Source organism: Struthio camelus, chromosome 2, assembly GCF_040807025.1.
Source record: "Struthio camelus isolate bStrCam1 chromosome 2, bStrCam1.hap1, whole genome shotgun sequence".
Lineage (NCBI taxonomy): Eukaryota > Metazoa > Chordata > Aves > Struthioniformes > Struthionidae > Struthio > Struthio camelus.
Window position 1 is genome coordinate 15,418,097 of NC_090943.1, and position 16,375 is coordinate 15,434,471.

Here is a 16,375-nt window from a genome sequence, read left to right on the forward strand (position 1 = left end):
CAGAGGAGAGTTTTATGATATATAGTTCTGAAATGATCCATTGCTGTAGAATATGTTTTTTTCCGTGATCACCAAACTCAAATTTCTACAGACAAATAAAAAAGAGCAGTCAGGTTCATCCGGTTAAAATCCATGTATCTACAACAACTGATGCCATTGACTTGTTCAAGACAGATTTTCTTAGTCCTTCTTCACCATTTGCTCAGACAAAAAGACTAAATCAGTAAGTTGCCTAAAAGTAACTTCAGACAGTTAACAACATGCTTCTCTAGTATTTTAGCATTACTCTACAGGGAATCAAAGGTAAATATTAAAATAGCAACCATCAGGATCATTCTTTTTCCTTTTAGAAGGTCAGTCCTCACCTCTCATTTGGCTCAAGTTCTTGTTTTAACTGCAAGCACTTTTTCAAATCTTCACCCTTCGCTTCAGTTGAGGAACTCATCCTGCATTCATACCAGCATCTGTACCATGACACCTACTTCAGAGCAAAGGAAAGGGAGGAAGCACTGTGGGACACCTGTCTGGCCTGATCAAGCATTCCTCCATGACCCAGTACTCAGGAAAGAACCATGAAAAAAACATGACTGAAAGAAAGACAGAAAGACAGAAAGAAAAAGAAAGAAAGAGAGAGAGAGAGAGAGAAAGAGAACGGTATGAATTAGGACAAATTACTAAGGCCAGTGTAAAAGGATAGCACAAACATATAGAGAAAAAAAACTCATATAGACCCAGAAACATAATTGTGATAGAATTCACAGGTGACATAAAGCATCATGAGAAGAGACTTTCAAATGCATTATTAACAAGAGAAAAATCAAAGAATCTAATAGCTAACCACAATATGAAATTAATTACAATCAAGTGGCAAGTGTTGAATTTGAGGCAGGGTTTGTGGAGAGTGCTACTATTTTTTATTAGATCAACTAGTAAAGTAGGAAAAAAAAGCATAAGCCTTTAGGACACAAACCCAGCTCCCGAGGTACATATTTTTCTTTATGTCCAGCTAAATCAGTTGGTCTAATAAAGGAGATTGCCTTTTCCCACAACCTTTCCTTGCTTGTATTCTTAGACTATCACGGTTACAATACTACCACTATAGCTTGAAACTGTTCAAAGATTTTTTCACTTCAGCCTTTGCTTAAAAGATCAGTTTTGATGTTAGAGCCAACCCCATTAAAATTATAGATACAGGGGTGAAAATCAGGCTAGAGAAAGGAAAGCATAAGGCTAGAATCTACATACATCGTGTGGTAGTGTTAAAATTGGCTAGGCCTTATGTAATTTAGCACTGAGAACATAAGAAATAGTTTCAGAGCCATCACCATTAGCAACTTTAGGAATACAAACTCCAGAAGACTAGAGAAAACAAATATACGCTTACTTCTAAAATGTCAAAAAGGAGGAAAGACCCTAACTTCAATCACCAGTAAAATATTGGAACAAATAATGAAAAGATCTGTTTATAAGAACCTGGAATATAACAAGGATGTGAACAAGAGCCAAGAAAGATTTTTCATAAACAAGTCATGTCAGGACAAACTTGCTTCTGTTTATGGCATATAACAAGCTTTAAAGTTAGAGGAGAATCAATATTGCCGTGCATCTGGATTTGGGCTTTTGATATCGTCTCACAGGACTTTCCCATAAAAAAGTTGATTCAAGGTAGGTGTACAGTTACTTGGGAAGCTCTATTCAGAGAAGAGTTATCAATGAGAAAGGCGAATCAAGTCAGGTTTTGTGAGAATCTGTCCATATGACTTACCATTCATTATAGCCATTAATGAACCGAAAGACAGATTAATATGCTTTTTACATTTGAAAATGACATGAAGCCAGAAAGGCTTAAAATCCTTCAGAACACAGGATGCATATTGAAATGAGCTTCATGAACTGGAGAAATCAACAGAACAGGATTAAATACGTTCACATGTATGTGAGCAAGAAAAATTATTTGCTCAAGTACAAGCTGCAGAACGACTGGCAAGATAAGCATTGTGTAGAAAAGAATCCAGCAATTAGAAGGGATCACAACCAAGCAATAATGTCATACCATTGCATAAGAAGTAGTCATGCTGGGTCAGAGAAAATGAGAACGTTGTATGTTGAACATACAAAACATTCCTTCTGCTCTACTCAGCATTAGTAATTCTTCACCTGGAGTCCTGTGACCAGTACGGGTTGTCACATGTCAAGGCATACATCGACCAGTTGGAGAAAGTCCCAAGAACAGAAATAAGACTGAACTTCCAGAAAAGGTGATCTAGCAGGAGACCTTGAAAGAACCTGCTTAATCCAGGAGGGAGAAGATTAGGAAGAGATTTGATAATAGTTTTTCAAATTTTTAGAAAGATTCTTTGTGAAAGAAAGTAGTAAATTGTTTTCCACAACCTCTGGAAAAGAGAAGAGTTGCAATAAGGGAAGGTTAGAGGTGAGAGAAATCTTTCTGTGTGTAAAGGCAACTAAGCAATGAGTAATAGGCCTACGGAGATTTTCCTGCTTGTTGGAAATTTTAAGGAGGAGTTAGCCAAACGTCAGTGAGAATTGGTTTGCTATATTAATCCTGCTTAGGACACAGTTTTTAATTAGTGGGTCTCAGATATATTGCACAGGAGGCTTTATTAGCAACTAGTATGCAACTTTCTACACCTTTATCTATCGCACAGACTGTGGGGCTATATGTATATCTCTATTAAGGCTATTGTAATGTAAATCAAGTATGAAAACTGAAAATAAAATGATTGCCATAAACAAGGATTCAAAAATGCTTTAACTAAGCAGCATGCCTAATGAATGAAAGAAGAGAAATGAAAACTGGAGGCATATATATGCTCTTCACAGATTTCTCACAGTGGTCCTCTACTTTCTGTCCAGAAACTGTTCTTCCAAAGAGATCAGAGTTTAATATTAATTACACCCACCAAATGTAAATGTCTTTGTGAGAAGTTCATATTACATTGGCTTCTAAGGTTACTGCGTACTCAAGAGTTTTCTGTTTCTTCACATAAACAAAAAAAACCCAATTCCTGAGTCCTGCAGCTTTTAGCTCTAACATGTCCATCATTTGGGGAATTTCAAATCTTAGCACTTTCATTCCCACTTCGAATTTTTCAGTGGGTCGTTATTTATATAAAGCTTTTGGTGGTATCTACATCACACAGTAATGTAGTTCGGTTATGAACAAATCCATAGCCTTAGTACGTGTATCGGCATACTATATGGAGACAGATTCTTAAAGTAGTCTGGATATGATACTCCTCTAAGTTTCTCAAAGAGCTGAAATAATGAAAATTAGATCTTGGGCCATAAAGAGGCAAGGTGGCCCCCTGTCCGACTGACATAACTAGCTCCGAGTGTTGTGTTGGTTGTAGCCTCCAACTCTTTGTCATTTCCTACCCTAATGCTTGTAAGGTAAATAATATAAGGATTTTTAATTAAGCCTGTGATGTCCTTCATCTCCAGCTCTTTATAGTGCCTTAATGGCACACATGCACTGTTAGACAGAGCTCTTCATCTAGGTGGAAAAGTGTCAGTGAAATCAATAGAAATTCTGCACACAAAGCTGAGGGGAAGACCAAGTCTAAGAACAATTAGAAGGAAATGTGCTGAGCTCACCCTCTCTACTGAAAACTCTGCCTGAAAGGCATTTATCTTCATAACACATTCTTGGAAATAATGGTGCAAAGCATAACTGTTGTTAAAAGTAGCTGAAATTTTATCTGTCCCTGATGCTGTGCACTCATAAAACTCACACAGAAGGCACTCACAAAAATTCACTCACTTTGGTAGACTAATACGAGAAAAACAGAATTTGTAAGACCACAGTGTTAGCTTGGGTTCTTGTACCTGCCTTAGAACAAATCTATGTACATACATTTCTTCTCAAGAAAGTAAGCTATTACAGACTCTTTGTTTCCGCTTCACAGAAAATAATATTTTAGAAAGTTTCTTTACTTCTCTCACAGAATTTCTCCAAAATCAGTGTCATCAAAAATAGGACCAGAGAGAGGTTTTAAAGTTATTTTTAAAAACAAACACATATGCTTTCTGACAGGAAAGAGAAGGCTTGTGGTGAGCAGTACAAAACCACAACCTACTGCTGTTCAGGTCATTGTTCTCTGTTCCCAGTTGCTGGACCACATGCCAACGCAGCTAAGACAACAAGGTTCAAGAGTAATTATGTTGGCAGCTTTTGAGCTGCATCTGCGTTTGTCGCTTTGTTAGACTGCCCATGTGCTGCCTTGTCTTCCTTGTCCTCCTGAATGTCTTTTCCTTTCACCATTTCTTTGTATTATTTGCCTATATTTTATCAATTCATGATTAACATCCCAGTGAAACTCTGTATACATCCTGCGATATGCAAGGTGTATATAGTGGACCTTCAAGCTCTGAGTGACCGACCGGTTTGCTTGGATAGGTAGATGGATTTATGAAATGCCTGCCAGCTAGGCTCAGAGATGCACACATGGAACCTTTCCATTGAAATGCAGCCTAACTTGACCGCACACAAACTTGTGCAGCTTTCAATCTGAGGCCTTTGCAAATACGTACTACACCCCTTAACCACGTACTCATTTCTTATCATAAATACTATGTTTTTCTTCTAGATAGATCCTGGTTCAGTCTGTAAAGTTCAGATTCAGATTTCATGTGCCCTGTTCATCCCAAGAAGGTTTGATCTGCTATATTTTGCAGCAGAAAGCAAATTACAGATATTCAGAGGTGGATTTGGTTTGAATTTCATACTCTACCATTGAGATAAAAATGGAATCACAATTTTTTTTTTGGTTAGCCATGTCTAAACTGCTCAACCAGAAAGCTCCTGAGGGTATCCAGAATATCCTGTGCACCTCTCCAAGGAAGGCTTTCAGGGCACCCCCCACATATCCAAACTGTAACTCCTAGGAGTATGCACAAACAAAAACCCGGACTACAGGTCTTGTGGCGTGCACCAAGTCTTTTTATCACTTAGCCTCACCTATTTTTTTCCATACTATGCACATGCTTCAAGCCCTTCATGTAGCCTAAAGTACACCACAGCACCTAGTTTTCCAGGGTCTCATAGCACATGGCTGGCACTTGAGGGGCAGAAACCAGAGAAGGGGCTGGATGCAGACCCCGTGGTTACCAGCCCTCCCAATGGACGCCCTCAGGCTAATGGTGCCTGAGCCTGGCAGCACACGAGCTTGTGCCTTTGTGTGGAAGAAGAATAAGCTGATCTGGAGCTCCTCCTTGGTGCAGGGATTCACTGCTAGGCAAATTGCTGGTAGGCCCTGGGCTACAGCATTAGGGTCCTTGGAGCAGCAGTGGCACAGTAGTACCCTGTAGATGCAGAGTACTTCTGGGGCAGTTTTGGGAGAAATACCCTGGAATATAACTTCCTCTCACAGGGAGTTTTCACAGCACCTCAGAGGCTGCTGCAAGATGTAGGAGCCTGGACAGTTAGGGCATTTAACCTTGATGACGCCTTCAAGAGTGGTGCAAGGCTAGTGGGTTTTGAGGTCCAGCTATCCTGCCAACTATCTCAATCACCCTGTTTGTACAACAGGGTTGCAACATCCTACATAAATAAATGCTTGTCACCAAGAATAAGATCCTTCAGGGCAAAGTTGCAGCTAGCTCTTGCAGAGTGTGCTGCAAACAAGGAGCTAGGGCTCCCTCTCCCCCCTGTTTTGTATGGAGCCCTGTCAAAACGGTCATTGCCACTCCAGTGGGAATACAGGCACTGTGCTACGAAGGGGAGGAAGAAATCCTAAATAAGTGGGAAGGAGGAAGGAGAAGGTCTCACCTGTCCTCCTACCCCCTTGGTCTCTGTTGTGACCTGTGGATCTGATGTGATTGATGACCAGCCTGTATCCTCCTTTATTTGGAAAGAACACACAAGTCAGGAAGATTGAAGGGGAGGTATTATATCATTCCCAGGCTCCTTTCAAGTAGTTCCACACCATCTATTGCCAGCTTGTGTTTCACAAACCCAGACTCTTTCTCCAGGGACAATCAACATATACACTGTAAGCTTCTTAGGGCTCAATTTTTGCGCTGAGAAAAAGATACCTTTTTAGGACTGCCATAAAATACCATATATGTACTGATAAATAAGAAAATAGTAATAAATTATCTCCTCAAAAATATTGATTAAGCTTCATAACACCTGGGGAGTAATCACAGGACATATTAGGTACTATTAAGAAAAGACAGCAATATCGCAAAGTGCAGATGACGTTTTCACCTCCAGAACTTCCTAGCTTGCATCTGTTTTTCAATGCTTTCATGAAGATGGAGTGATTTCTGAGGTCTTCAGTCAGCACAAAGAGGCAAAGTGATGTGTCCATAGTTTATAAACCACTGATTTGGGAGAGTCCTTCCCCAGCCCATTGCTACATCTGCTACACAATACTTATTCCCTTCATTAACAGTCTAAGTCATCATGTTTATTAATCACCATGATTAATTGTGTTTGTTCACAAATGTATATCAACAGATTGAGTTTATTACGTCTAGGTCTTATAAGAAATCATATATTGCACTGAATGACTGTGTCAGTTCTGCTATTACTGTATTTCTCATTGCTGAGTTATAAATAGTGCACGCAACACATGTGAAAAGGATCACGCTCCACTCCAAGGTGGGAAATAACTGAAGAAAACTATTCTAGTAAACAAGCCCTTCCTGAAGAATGTGGGAATAATTGGCAGTGAGAGCAGCTCCTGGATCGCTCTACTGACAAATACTGTCTCACTCCTCCCAGCTAGTAAAGCAATGCTGCATGTTAAGGAAGCCAGAGACCAGTAAAAGGGAAACTAAGAAGTCTTCGTGCTGCCCTTAGAAAAACTCAATCAAAACCGCATTGTTTAACAAATCGTCTCCTTAAGATAGCTCAGAGGTTCATTCCAGATATTGCTTCAACTGTCCATGCCACCGTCTTCCTACTAACACTCATGACATGATCAGGGGCTGTTCAGTACTGCATGTCAGATATGACACACACGTTTTCTCCATCATGAGAGATTTTCAGTGATGATGATCTTAAAGCCTCTGCACACAACCTCTTTCAGGAGAAAGATTTTTCTTATATCTCACTTATGTCTTCTCTGCTTCGGTTCAAACACATTTTGTTGTGCTGTGCGCCAAGAATGTGGAGAACAAATGGCACGCTTTTCGTAGTCCATTTTTTAACATACAAGACAAGGAGTATTTTACATATTTCAAGACTGTTGAATGTTTGTATAAAATCATCCTGTTGCAGATAGCAAATGGGATGCAGAAGGACTGATGTACCTTAGTTACTCAATAGAAAGTGTATTTACGGGATCACACACCTCTGCACTGTTCAGCAGTGTCATGCACTATCTGCAGTTTCTGCACCACGCTGCATTTAATAGTCTCTTGTTTTCCCCCTTCACCAGTCATAAGCACCGTATTAACTGCAAATACACCTCGTGTCCAGCTGAGGAGCTGTGTCAGGAAGCTTGGCAATTCTTTCCATTTGGTACATCGAGCCGTATTTACACGAGCATAAAATATGCCAGCTGACTTGCTATTAGTAAACATACTGAGAAACTAACAGAAATGTTGTTTAGTCAGATACATTTAGGCTGCAGACAAACACAACAGGGTTATTCATACCATCTCACTTGACAGTTTGTACAAGTCACTCTTCAGAAGTGCAAACCCCTTTCCACCGACTCCATGAGGAGCGCAGGCTCCTAAATTTTAGTGTGCCTGATTATATCTTAGTCTGACATCTGAAGCAAATAGTGAGTCAATCTTGCATCAGCACCAACACAGCATAGTCCTTTTAGCATGTGCGATATTTGAGTGAGAACATATGCAAAGCTCCTGTAAGTGTGCAGGTTAGCAAAACTCAGTGGCTTAATTATCTCCAGAAGAAGCAGCACAGTCCTGACTGAAATTTACTTGTTTTCAAATGTAGATGAAAGCAGAGGAAATATTTTGCCATTTTCACTCTGATAATTATGAGGCAACAACTAAATCCCGAGATTCCATTTTGAGTCAAAAGTCAATACCGTGTACCCATTAGGTAGGAAATACTGTGTTTTACAGTACAGAAAATTTATTCCAAACTACCTTGGAGATACCCAGATCTTTACAGAGAGAGACTGTTTAGTTAGTATTAACATTTAAAATATGCTGTTTGTTTTTCCTCTCCTTCATATTTAACAGTTACTGCTTAAGAGAGCAAGCCTTGGAAAGAGGGACTTTGCAATAGTCTTAACCTGCATGAGGATATTTTTCAAGAGTAGATTTGGGGGAGGAAGAGGAGAATGAGTATATAAAAACAATGCCTGATCAAATTAATGAAATACATGTTCCCAGATGTTTCCTTCTTCAGGCCTCATACAGAGCAACAGCATCAGAACACCTGCAGTTTAAGGTTTCCAGTTGTCTCTAAATCTTCCCTCCTCTTTCATAAGCTGGTCTCATATTTTCCGGAGTGATGTGGTTTTCACTTCACACCTTCTGTACAAACAAAAGAGGTATTCCTTCTCTGCCCCACAGGCACTATCACACGCACACGCAAACACACACATAAGCATCTCTTTGGTCTGTGCATGGTAGCTTGGCACAAGAAAGATACGTGATTAAGTTTTAGCAAGTGTCAAAACCAAGTGGCTCACAGACACTTACCTGAAGATCAGAAAGTGGTTTAGGTGTTTTCTGAAATTCAAATTAGCAAGTGTCATTCCTCCTGCTTCTACCAGCCTTTGGGGAATGTTTGATCTGTAGAGAGAATGAGAGAGAAAATGAGAAAAGACACACACCCCCGATGCAGGAGCTGAGACTTCCCACTCCCAGACACTGTCGCTGGAGGCATGCAAATAACCAAGTTTATACTTGGTTAAATGGCCAGATTGCAGGGCACCAGTGTCATATACTGTACAATAGATTCCTTCATAAATATTTAGGTCAAGAATTTCAGCACAGAACAACAGTACAATTAACAACTCAAAATATTACCATTGAAGTTACATTTGACACCTAGCATATCAGCTGGAAGTGAGCAGACATGCCTTTGTAATGTTACAATGTAGTCTATCATTTGTAATACACTATCAATGCAAAAACAGTGCCTCAGAGCACTGATCAGAAATTTCATACTCTCTTTTTCTGCTCGCTAAGGAACACATTTCATAAAGGTTGTCATGGTCTCATGTTACTGCCATGTTGCTCAGAAATAAAAGGCATCGCAAGGGAGGGAAGATCTAACATCTGATGACCTACATGGGTTTTCTATTGTTAAAAACATTAGATTTAGGTAGTTTCTGTACGGAGGGAAAAATTAAATGGACTGATATACTGAAAATGTATTGTTCATATCAAATTCGTTATGAATTTTACAGTATTTATAGTGGTTAGGATTAAAATATCAATATTTACATGTAGGTAAATACTACCCCAACACCTCTCTAAGGTACTATTACTCAAATACCTGAAAAAGTATGCCAACAACCACAAATATAAGCAAGCTGTAATGTAAGAACACAGAGAATGAGCAAAAATGATTTATTTTACTGAAAACTGTTAAGAATTGGCACCTGCATCCTTTGTCCACCTGAATATCCCACTGAACGCCAAATGAGAAAGAACAAAGGGAGAGGGGGAACACAAGTGGCAGGAAAATGGAAACTACCCAAGAAGCACATTGCATGTGCTTAGAGAATCCTGAACGTTTAGTGACCTTCTGGTTTTTCAGTTCCTGTGAGAAGTTTGCAAACGCAAAGCTGAACGGCCCATACTCCAACCTCACACAGACCTTATCGCACTTACTGACGTTTTATCCATTTACACATGCTTTAAATATCAACTCCCTTCTGCCGAAGAAAACAAAAATAACATTTTCTAGCTTTACACTGACTCTTAAATGCTCTCTACAAACTAAAAATTCTCACAGGTGCACTTTGGATTAATGATTCCCTGGATATTCATGTCATTTTTAATATTGATATAAGCAAAGCACCGGACATAGGGTAAGAAAAGCTTGTAAGACTGAGGCACTATGAATTCTTTATCTTTCCCATGTGTTTTTTCTCAGCTTCACCTCTTTACTTTTCAATCCGTCACCAAATTGCATGAGGACCCACTGCACAGGATACGCACATGGCACGTGGCAGAGGAACCAATTCGTAGCAAAACTTCCTAGGTTGGGAAAGGGATAGGGTAAAGCTAAATGTAGCCCCATCAGAGCTCTCTCTTGACTGGAGCTGATCCTCAAGCCATCTGTTTCCCTGCTCACAGTGAGCAACACAAGACCAGGGCAAAGGGGAATGAATTCATTTGAAAACATACATGCCTTTAAGCAGGCTGCTCACATTATTAATGATACAGTCCACTTATTTGTACAATAGAGACATAATTGCTAACGAAGAATCAGACTACTCTACACTGTGACCTGCTGCTCATTTTCACAAATACTTATGAGTACAAGACGTGCAGCACTGTACACCTTAAAATCTTAGTAACAATCCTCTAACTCGTCTTTAAGTGCTACTAATAATGATGTGGCTATTTTTTGTTGACAGCAGATAAGATCTAGGTGCTTTCTGAAAATGCAAGAGGATTTAAATGGATGAAAGGTCCAGATCTGAAGACATTCTTTCCACTTTACTTTTGTTCTTTGGTATATTTGACAATCTACTCTTTCAGACTGATGCAAGCAGTTCAGAAAAGATATCATAGCAACAAGCTTGAATTGCAGTGAAAAAAAGCAACAAAGAAATCACTCTATTCACCTTGTAGCAAAGAACTTTTCCATATATATTTATTTTATATATATATGTATATATAAATACCTTTATTTAGACATCTCTTGAACTATAAAAGTGAATAAAAAGAAAAGCATTGAATAATTCATCAAATTTTCTTCCTTTATCACTCAGGTCCAATCTTCCCTCGTAAACGTATAAAGCCAAATTGAAGTCCATCAGATTACTAACAAAAAAAAAACAAATGCAGATTTTATCCCAAAAACAAAAAAAAAAGCTTTCCTGGTCAGTATTGGTAGGATTTATGTGACTTGAGCTGGTCATCCTAGGCTGTGTGTATAGTCAGTGTAGGCAATAGAGTCCAGGAACTAAATCATCTCATCCTAAATAGAGACAATGCATCCATTATTTCCTGATCCTGACAAAACTTTAAATGAACTAACCCACACAAGGTGAATTATGGCTACTGGAACTATCACATAAATACTCCACATACCAATACCCCAAAATATTCCAAATATACTGCTGCCTTCAAGGAACTGTACGTAACTCCAGTTAAAATGGGAACTCTCCCAGAATACCCATTTGGATCCATTGCAAAACTTACACATAAAGCATTCTCCAGTAGCAACAGGGCTTTGACATTGATTTCAGTAAAAACTGAGCCTTATGTAGAGAATATTTCTTCTATAGTGTTTACTAATTTATCGTGCCAGACTATGTTTGGAGGGATGTTAAGCACTAACTAGCATGGTCTCTTCTGTGTATGCAGAGTATGTGTATAATTCCACACATTGAAAGATGAGTATATAGAGCTAAAAATAAAGCTCTATACACAGTTTCCCAGTAGGCAATTGCTTACTCATTTAAAATGTATGTTTACTTAAAATTTGGCTCCCTGGGATAGCCTTATGAAATATACATTTCATTTTAGCAGGGATTCCCAAAGGACTCAGCTGCCAGGCAGCCTTATTCTAGCTCCTTCAGTACAATGTAAAGCAGGACACTAAATCTGCTGTAACAGGCAACACTCAGGAATTACAGTTTCAGTTCACAGTCCTTTCTGCTGACAGTGTGCCTGAGGAGTAGCCGGTTCTGAACCATTCTGTTAATGCATCGGATAATTCATTCCTAGCAGTTTATAATCTGACATTAATTTTCTACAAAACCATGACATCTGAAAACCCACCGCATTAAAATCATTTTTGGGAAGGTCAAGGGCTAAGTAGGAAATGAATGACTGAAATTTCCCTAGTCATGAATATTTTACTTATTTTTTCATCCCAAACTCCTGCTGAATCCTCCCAGAGTAATTTTAGCTGCTTTTGTATTGAACAATGGGCATATTCATTCTCCTGACTGGAAAACTACCTTAAATTCTGTCCCACATTTTGAAAACAAGTAAAGGAAAAAAGAAAAGAGAAAAAAACAAACAATAAAAGAGTTAAGAAAAAATGTAAAATTCACACTATCACATAATGTCTTGGTCAAACTACCAATGAATTCCATCAGCAGACTTTATACTGTATATTACATCAAACTTTTCCAAGCAGGGCCCACAGATAAGTAGAAATTGTGCCAAAGACTATTTTTGCTAACATTCATGGTCACATAAACGATCTCCATTGCTGGTCAGAGTCAAATAATATCTATACACCAATAAAAGGATAAATTCACAAAGAAAAGTTTACTGAAGGAGTATTTTATGCTTTAAATGAACATAGTATTTTACTATATTTTTCAAATCCTTCAAAATCAGCATCACAATTATTCAAAACAATGAAATTGTACTACTCAAGCTTTGGCCGAAATAAAGGGCAGGAAAATAGTTATATACTACTTAGCAGGAGTCATTTAAAACTGAACCTAAAGGGCTACAACAGGCACTTAGGGCTACAATAAAGCCAGTCGGAAAAACTAACCTGTATGAAATCATACTGAGAAAAATCTCTTAAAATATATTTACTTGCATCAAAACTTTTCATAGGGTAAACGTCTGGAAAGAGAGGTATGTATTAAGGCGACATGATCATCAGAAAAAACAGTCCCTATCTTCTCATTCCTTTTCTTGGCTCTTGTTTCCAGCCCCACACCACCCCGAGCTGTGCGTGTGCAAACACTGGTTTTTTTCCAGCTGTATCTACGCTTCAATCCAATTTACCAAAGAGCCACAGCAGGTCAGAGGCTGTGGCACTAACTTCCCTGGCTGAAGAAGGGGGCAATCAGGGCAGGGTTACTTGGTAGCCGTGATGGTTCAGATGTCCCACAAACTACAGCTGATAGCTACTTTCAGTAATAGCTTCTTTTGGCTGGATTGTTGCTATTCCATAAGAAGCCTCACTAATTAGGGAAACAGGATTTGCAGCTGCATAAACTAATTCCATTATAAAAATTACACACGACAAAACCACATTGGATTCATTTATAATTTTCTCACATTTACGACTCAACATTTCACTGAAGGAGTTGAGAACAGGAAAAGGTTAAAAGAATGATGCCCGTAGCTTTATTAAATAAATATATATATCTACCATAACTAATTTACTGTAACTCCTGTGGTACGATTATACTGCTTCTTATATACAAAAATAATCTGTACCATTAGTATTTTTACTTATCTTAATAGATGTATAAACACCTAAATTCAATTTATCCATTAAATCACTGATAGGAAAGAAAAAAAAAAGCTTCCACCATTAAGCTTTATCCTTATTAAGCTTTGCTGGATTGCTGAGATACTCTTCATTACTATTGTCTCTCAAAATATCACCTTCGCTTCAGCTGTAAATAGCCCAGGAAAATAGTTCAAACCTTAAAGAGAAACTTCCAAAGAAAAGATATTTTTTTCCCTCCTAGCTGAGACCTTTCCCAAGGGAACAGACCACTTTTGGAGGTGTTAGTGCTTCATGTTTGTAGCAACGGAAAAAGTACATAGAAATAATGGGTTGGCTGAGTATATTATGAAAGACTTGCTCCTATTAGGGGATTCAGGGCAAATAAGAGTCAAGATGAAACAAAGTTATGGTGGAAAGCTTGGAGATTTTGTACTAGTTTCAATATCTTTGCTTCCATCTTCTAAATTGCCAATTGTCAAATATCGCTCCTGGTCAGGCTGTTAGCTGGTTATTTGATTACACTTTCGCCCTCTTTCTGGAGCATGAGTGTGTGCGTGTGTAAAATCATAAAATGTGCTTGTGCAGGTGCAAATGCTCAGGAAAGCACGAAAATGATAATTAAAGATATTTTATTGTCTTTTTATACATAGATAATATGCTTATACAATGAAAGAGGAGAAACACTACGGTGTTTGCTTCTATTTCTGCTAACAGATTTTGTGGCTGCATATACTTCAGTAGTTACTAAGAGTTCTTGCACAGTTGTAATACTAATTTATGATGAAGCATACCAAATGAACCACAAGTTATTTAAGAAAATGAAATAAGGAAACTTTTGAGGTTTTAGCAGGGAAACAAACTGAAGTGAGTGTAGTCTGATGCAAATGAATAGACGACTTCAATGAAAATGAAAGAGAAGAAAACTCCCTCCTGGGGTTCATTATGCCTCTCGAGCTGTTGGTAGTAAAGTTAATTTTTAAATGCTTTGAGGTGATTAAGAACTCAGGCATCACTCTAAATGTAAATAAGTCCTGTTTCATTTCCTTGCGGTTAACTGATTGCACCAGTCACCAGCTACTTAGCTTGCCAATGTATTTGAGATCCATAGTCTAGTTCATAATTAACCCTCTTCCAATGCTGGTAAGCCTGTTTTTAAACGAATATAATATAATCAGGATGTCACAAATTCACTCACTACAGAAAAAAAAGTTTACATTTGTAAATAACAGGGATGCACCATCAGAAGCAAAAGTATCACAGAATGAAAATCAACGTATGTAGGAAAACACAGCTTGAAAGCACAACCACAATAGATGCAATTTCGAAATTTTAGCCTAAATAGATTAATTATTTATAAAAAAATTTGGAAAACCATTGCAGTCGGACTTCCTCCCCTTCACAAGGTTTATTCAATAGCAAATTTCAATGACTTGTACATACATATCTCATACAACTGAAATATCTGATGAAAGTCTAATGTAATGTATACATGTAATGTATACATACATGCAATTGAGATTAACAGCAATAAACTTGTTGTTCTAGACACTAACTTGGGACCTGTGAAATCTGTATTCTGATTCTAAATCTGTCTCAGGATTGTTGCATGATTAGGCAAAAGTTTCAAAAGCAAGTATTGATGTGCATTGGTTTGTAATTATCCATCGTAGGGCATGCTAAGCTATAATCAAGATTTTTCCACTGGGCGCTAAAATACTAAAGCAACCAATCCCCATGGCCAAAAACGCTGGCCTTAAAGTTCTCCACACTGACAAAAAAGACAATTATATATCTTTCTTAGAAGACCAAGGCTAACTTCATTTATTATTCTGAAATATTTTAATAATTTGCATTCAGCAGAGCTTCTGTGTGTCTGCCCTGCTACAATCTTGATCTTTCTTTTGATACAAGCTAAAAACTGCATAACTGTAAGAGATGAATTCAGAGCTCCTGCACTCCCAAACTTATGAATGAAATGAAATGACAGTTAAACAGCACCTTTATTTCTTCATACGCGTCACTCTGCTAGGGTTTTCCCAAATCCTAACTGGGAGGTGGAAGTTGCTATTTGGTCTGAAGATCAGCTTGTTCTGTGTCAGCCCAAGGAAGGTTCAGTGTCAGGGATGAGAAGCTCTCAGGGGATACACTGAAGGGGGACATCCTTCCTCCTAAGAAGGAAAAAAGATGCCTGATAACATGACTCAGTGTTTGTAGTTCCAATATGATGGCAGGAAAAAGATGTAGTTTCTTGAGAAAATAGGTTTAAACTATTCAGAGACTTTTAAATCTACGCCAATGCCTCCAGCTCCACCATAGGCAGCTCATACCGCATGTAGGGAGGCTACTGCACACCCGGCAACCTCTCCTATCTAATAGGAGACTCCATATTCCACATAAGTTGTTTCAAACTGATTTAAGGTGAAGTGCCATACACAACACACTGTAATGGTAGTGTATTTTAAAAAGAGCAAAGGCATAGACTTTAATAAGAGTGATGTCTAAGGCGAAACCTCAAGAACCTTAGGTTCAGCTTCTACCCCAAACTCTTGTAACGAAACATTGCTCTTGCCTGGTGTTAAGTTTCATTTTGACCCATAAAGGCACCTGCGTGTCCAAAGGTCCCATGAATACTGCAATTTTTTCAGGGCAATTGGGTATCCTACAGAGATTCATGTGTTTTGTCAAACCGGAGTTAAACTTGGCCTCCCTGTCCTCTCCATTTCCCTTTGAGTTCTTATTCATCTGAATTCCAGAGGGACTGTAGAAGGAAAATGTACACAAAATAGACAAAGTTTTCATAGGCTCCTTTAAATCAAAAAGCCAAAAGGATCTCACAGCTGTTGAGTACACCTTTGCCTTGCACAGAAAGGGAGACTATGCATCTAACCAAGACAAATCTGGAAGGAAAGTAAGAATCATCAGCCAATAAACTGACACGAAACTGGTATTTTCCAAATGAATAATAAAATGCTAAAGTCATTATAAAAAAACTCTGCAAACATGAATTTGCTCTTTTCCCAGCCTCGACATTTAACC

At 38.4% G+C, this 16,375-nt stretch overlaps 1 long non-coding RNA gene across 6 annotated transcripts in view; it reads right to left on the minus strand.

Moving 5' to 3' along the window:
- Nucleotides 1–16,375, minus strand: part of LOC104150003 (uncharacterized) — a 189,912-nt gene that overhangs the window by 66,110 nt on the left and 107,427 nt on the right. For all 6 annotated transcript variants that reach the window (XR_011139551.1, XR_011139550.1, XR_011139549.1 and 3 more), the window contains one exon: nt 8,650–8,742. This is a non-coding gene — a long non-coding RNA (uncharacterized lncRNA). The remainder of the gene's footprint in view (nt 1–8,649; nt 8,743–16,375) is intronic.